General features: G+C 33.3%; 1 long non-coding RNA gene across 1 annotated transcript; it reads right to left on the reverse strand.

Annotated features, from left to right (window-relative positions):
- Nucleotides 1–188: 188 nt before the first annotated feature.
- LOC129261413 (uncharacterized) lies at nt 189–4,605 on the reverse strand. The gene is made up of 3 exons (XR_010293771.1): nt 4,300–4,605; nt 1,813–1,875; nt 189–271 (listed from the first exon to the last, which is right to left on the reverse strand). It is a non-coding gene; the product is annotated as an uncharacterized LOC129261413 (long non-coding RNA).
- Between the last annotated feature and the right edge of the window lie 1,746 nt (nt 4,606–6,351).

Here is a 6,351-nt window from a genome sequence, read left to right on the forward strand (position 1 = left end):
TAGCAAAACCCTTCTTAAAGCAACAGCTACTCTTCGTAAGAGCGGTGTGATAAACAATCCGCTTCGTTTAAATATATAGTCCTTTCCGGGTTATATCATTGGTTTGGACATGCAGTTAACTCTATAAGCTTATACGTCTTCAATTTCGGTGAACTTATTGTGTTGAATAAAATCCAGAAGACGGATCCGATGAAAGAAACAGGATTTTTGTGTTTTTCTCTTTCACTCCTGATCTGACCGAACAGAGACTCGTAAGACGGAGGGGCGGCATCTGAACAAAAGTAAATCGGACAATATTCGAGTCTTTCTATTTTTGCATAGTGATAGAGATTACTATGATAATGATGATGGTTATGAGGATGATGACAATTAAAGACAACTGTTGAATAATAATGATAACAATGATTATAAGGAAATAAAAATTACATCAATATGATAATAATAAAGAAAATAGTAATGATTATTATTACTATTACTTTTGTTATTATGATTATTATATCATTATTATTATTATTATTACCATTATCATCATTGATATTAATATCATTATCAAAACCAATGTTATTGTTGTTATCATTGTTATTATGATGATAATGACGATTAATATTATCAATTTGATGATTATTTTGAGAACAACAATAACAACTAAAATGTATGCATTGTTGACGACTGTCATCTTGTGCTCGTTCCAGAAAATTTTCTTGACTCTTCTAAACATTTGTAGCAGCATTATAAAAGAAAGAAAAATTCTTGAAGTTAATTTGTCCCTTGAATTTAAAGTTAGGAGACACATCTCTATGCTGACAAAGTTGTCTTTCTTTGACTAATGATGCAAATAAATGAACATCTATTTAAAAAAAAAAGAATAATCATATTCTACATGTTAAATGGTACCTTTTTTGTCTAACAGTCAAATAATCCAAGATATAAAAATGGATTTCGATGGGGCCTTTACGTTTTCCTGCTATCCAACTCAAACCAGTCCCGTGTAAATCCCTAAATAATTATGTAGGTCTATAACTAACTGGATCAACAGTGAACAAGACACTAATTGACAACATAATTATACAGACTGTCACCATGGTCATGGGAAAGCAAACAGTGAAGAGGACTTCAACCTTGGTAGAGTAAAATTCAGTTCAGTTTCAGTTCATTTATTTTATTTCATTTTAAAAAACAATGAGTACAAAAACATACATCAAATTCATGTATACACATCGAATATTTTGTACATAGGACTTTCCTACTTTCCATAAATGAAACAAACTATTTATACGTGTACTGTGACAATGTACGACATTTCAGTTACAAAACATTTTGCTAATCTTATTTGTTAATTTTTTTTTCAAACTCCAATATTGCAACTTGATATTCAAAAGGTGGAAAGTATGCAAAGTATTCAGTGTACGAAATAAAGGAGTTGGAGGTAAGAGATAATGACTGTTGATGCATATATTAATTACTTTTTGATTTTTATGGGAAAGAAAAGGTGAACAAATAATAGATAGAGTTTGATAGATATCGGACTATCGGACCTGTCTAGTGTGATTACAACATTTCATAACTTTAAAAAATATAACTTCTTAATTTGGTAAATTTTACTTGAATATTCGTCACCCCTGATTTTGTCCCTTTCTTTTAAAACATCTTTCCACCCACCGCCTTTCCATTTAGGTTGGAATATCTCTTTTGTATGTATTGATATTTTATATCTACTACCCTTCGGTGTTACGCCATACCGTATTGGTTATTTAATTAGTGATGAAAGCGTGTTGAAATAAAGAGTTTTAAGACTCCTTGGTTCAAACTAACCTTGTTGGCTGGTATCAGTCGATGGTGGGTCGAACAGAGAATTGAAAGATGGTGGGGTGGCATCTGAACAAAATCAAATCAAAGACGAAATTCTATTAAATTATCTTTATTTTGTTATAATGATAAAGATATCTGAGATAATGATGATGTTGATGATGACAAGGACAAACGTTGAATAATAATGATAACAGTTATTATCAGGAAATAATGATATTATTATAATGGTGATAGCGATAATTGATACTATTATTTTTATTGTCATCATTATTTTATCATTATTATTATCATTATTATTATTATTTTTATTATTACTGTTTTATTATCATTATTATTACTGTTATTATCATCATCATCAACATCTTCATCATTATTTTCTTAGCATTATTATTACTATGATGATGATGATAGTGATGGGGCGTCGTGGTCTAGTGATTACGACTCTCGTCTTTCAATGAGAGGGACGTGGGTTCGAATCTCAGTCAGAAATGTATCCACATTGTGCTGCACTCAACCCAGGTAGGGTGAATGGGTACCCGGCAGGATAATTTCCATGAATGCACCAAGCGCCTTTAGCAGCTGGAGCTACAGTCTGGTATTATAGTGCGCCATTGAATAGGAAACTAGATAATCGGCGCTTCATACACATTGTTATTATGATTAATATAACCAATGTGATTATTATTTATATAACAATAATAACTAAAATGTATGCATTGCCGCTCTATATCATCTTCCATCTGCTCGTTCCAGCAAATTTTCTTGAGTCTTCTAAACACCAGCATTACATAAACAATTCTTGAAGTTTATATGTCGCTTGAAGAAGTTCTTTCTTTGATGATGATGGTGATGATGATGATGGTGATGATGGTGATGATGATGATGGTGATGATTGTGATGATGATGATGATGGTGTTGATGATGATGGTGATGATGATACACAATAAGTGTAGGTCGTCTCTTAAAAAAAGAAGATTTATCATATATTATGGTGCCTTCATTTCGTCTAACAGGGGCAAGTAATCCAAGATACACTATTCATAGAGGGTTCTATGTTTGTTTTCCCGCATTTGTAACTGTTAAAGGTTTCCTAACAGGTTCTAAGTTACCTTAAACAGCCACTTTGGAACCTTTATCGATTCTTAATCAAACCATTTAAGGTTCTTGAGCATGTAAAGAACCTTTTTGGAAACCCTTTTTACGAGGGTTCCAAATGCGGGGCAAAAGGGTTCCAATTCCTACCTTTCCTTTTATTTTCTTAGGCCCGTTTAACTTAAACTCAGGTTCAAAGTTGTGGTTTAAGTATGGATAGCCAATTGTTACATAAATCACTAACGGTAGAGCTCATTTGGCTCTCAAATCATTCACAATTATCTAGAGGTATAAAAAGATGGTTGTCCTCACCATCGATGAATCAGGAAAGAGCACAGCAAACATAAGAAACATACAACTTAATAAAAAAATTGATACTTTTGGCTTCCCATGCTTAAACCACCCACAACTTTAAACCTGAGTTTAAGTTAAACCTGACTTCAGAATACGGGCCTTAGAGTGTATAAAAATGTATTTTGATGTGGCACTATCGATCTCCTGTCACCCAACTCAAACCAATACCTTGTAACCTCAAATAATTATGTATATACCTATAACTAACCGAATCAATAGTGAACAAGACAGTGCGTTGTGTGTAAACGTCCTTCCATGTTTCATAGATGCAGGCTATGTTACAATGGAAAACACTCCGTCCATCGGATAGGACGTTAAATGGAGGCCCCGTGTAGAGGAGAGTCACCACCTTTGCACGTTAATAACCCACTGCACTATTCGTATAAGAGTAGGGGTAAAACCCCCGTAAAACCCCGTTGTGGTGGTCCACCTGCACTTCCCCAATCAGTTATATCAGGAGGAGAGACCTGAGGGTCACAGTGATTCAGTTCGCTTTTCACCTCCCAGGCACAGGTGACGCCAAACAAATAATAATAATGATAAAAAACAACAATAATGGGTAAGCAAACCATGATAGGAATCCATCCTTGTCAAAAGTATAAAGATTTTTATGAGGAAAAAAATGGGATAAAAATTAATGGTAAGAGTTTGAAAGATATCGGACAAAAACTTAGAAAAGTAAATTGTTTTTTTTAAGGCCACCGCTCATCTTTTGATTGCTCTGCGACCCGATTTTAGAACTTGATGCTGATATTGAAACATGAAATACCGTTCTCACTACACAGCTACACGTTAAACTAGTTTCCACTAAACTAGTTTCCAGTAAACTAGTTTTAGGAAGGTATATAGTGAGAACAGTGTCTTACTGTGTGTAATTATCGTATGAATACCTTTGTTTAAATACGTGACTATGATATCATCCTTATAAGAATAAGAACGAATTTAATATCTAGTCGTGATGACGGCATAGCAATCATACCATTTAATTAATGATGAAAACGTGTTCAAATAAAGAGTTTTAAAGACTCCTTGGTTCACACTAACCTTGTTGGCTGGTATCAGTCGATGGATCGACGACTTGTATCGTGAACACCATCGTTATTGCTGTTTTCTGTCCCATCTGGTAAATAAAAATGTTTCTTAATGTTCAGAAATGGTGAATTGTAGTGATTTTTTTTTACCTGATTGCCAAGAAATCGGGGGAATGCCAGAAGAATAACTGCAAAAGCTATTATTGTCTAGGCGTATTCTGGACTTTACACACGTTATCCTATAACGTAATACATTGGAGCGTAGTAAGCGCGTAAAATAAGCACTCTTTATGTGGTAAATGAAGCCTCAAAATATCATATACACAAATGACGCTTCCGCTAAAAAAATCTTTTGTTGTCTTATACTTTTACCGATTCCATAATAATTTGGAAAGAAGTCATCTTCTTTAGTGACTGCAAAAGAAACATACTTTCTACTAATTCCCTTGTCAATAGGACTCTAACAATATCGTATAGCGTTCTTTACACAGTGTTGTATCAAGAACCGTAAAGGAATCATGGTTGGTCGCAGGCGGGGGGAGGGGGGGGGGAGGGGAGCAGCTTGTATATCAAAGTCTCCGAGAAAATTAGAAGTGAGTAATGAATTAATAAGTATAACGAATGTTTTGCAAAAACTGCTTTCACACGACATAGGAAAACGGTTTCACAAACGAAAACATTTCATATCTGTTCTTTAAAAAAAAACGAGTTATATTGTAAGGTACTATGTCATTGTACAAGAGATAAAAAACAAGAAAAATGACAAACTTACAATGCACTTCTATTCGTCTTGTACAGGGTAAATTTAATGAAGTAGGTTCTTGTTGAGTCTATATCAGTCTATGATGTTACCAATGCAGTGACTCGAACATGTCGAATGAGGAAATTAAATATCTAAAAAAAAAATCACATTTCTAAAGTAATCGGTACTGGAGATTTTATAGCACCAATCCGTCCGATCAATAAAATTAAAGAATAATAATTTTGTAGGAAAATGTCATTATATGGTTAAACTTTGCACTTGACATAACAAAAAATCAACAAAGATTTCAGGTTATGACATTTTGGGGGTTGGGGATTTTTTTTCTTATTGAATAACAATCCTGACTTCGCTGAAGGGAATTGTTTATTATTGAATTGAAATTGTAATTCAGGAGTAACCCAAAGATCTTTTAAACCTCATTTTGGATTCATTCATTTAATCATTTACTATTTGGTTTTTATAATTTCATTTCATTTATCATTTAATTAGGGTCCGTCATGAGTGAGGAAACATGGAGCAGCTCCTTTTGGAATATCTTAGTCGAATGTCCATGTTGTCACATTTAAACATGTTTAACTATGGAAAATTCAAAATGCTAGTAGAGTTACATTTTTGTTTTCGGATCTTTATTTTATTGATAATTAAAAAAAGGATAAAAATCAAAAGTTTTCTCATCTTTCTTATATCATCTTCAACGTTTAATACCAGAAGGAGCTAAATTCAAAAACTTGCACTGATGATGTAGACTCGTCGGCACACCATAACCTTATAGGTAATGTTGTTGAAAAAAAAAAAATCCAAATAACCATAGTAGATTTAGCTCCTTTTGAATTAAAATTGTTGTGGATTCAGCCCCTGTGGGAATACAGACTAAAACTACAAAATCATAGGAATATGTGTTTAAAAAGTATTAATATGGGCATATCTCTGGCCCCGTTAAACTGATCCCTAACAAATATTTGTAGTGGGTTTATTTTTCATCATGCTTTCTTTCCGAAATAATTATGATATTAAGAAAAACATGAATTGCGAAAAGAAATAGGTGACGTCATATCTTCGGCAATCTATATACTACAAGGAATCGTTTATTGACCTTTTATTCGAGAGATAAAATGAAATCCTCTTACTTGGTTTAAAATTCCGATACTTTTCGTTGGTTTTATATCATTTTGACATGAAATTACATCTGAAATATTAATCTAATTGCGGTCCCTATATGGGTCAGGAATGCATCAGCAACCGGGTATCCGTTCCTCAAAAACCGTTTGCGAAATGACCTATAGTATTACCGATTGAAATACT

This window comes from Lytechinus pictus, chromosome 5 (assembly GCF_037042905.1).
Source record: "Lytechinus pictus isolate F3 Inbred chromosome 5, Lp3.0, whole genome shotgun sequence".
NCBI lineage: Eukaryota > Metazoa > Echinodermata > Echinoidea > Temnopleuroida > Toxopneustidae > Lytechinus > Lytechinus pictus.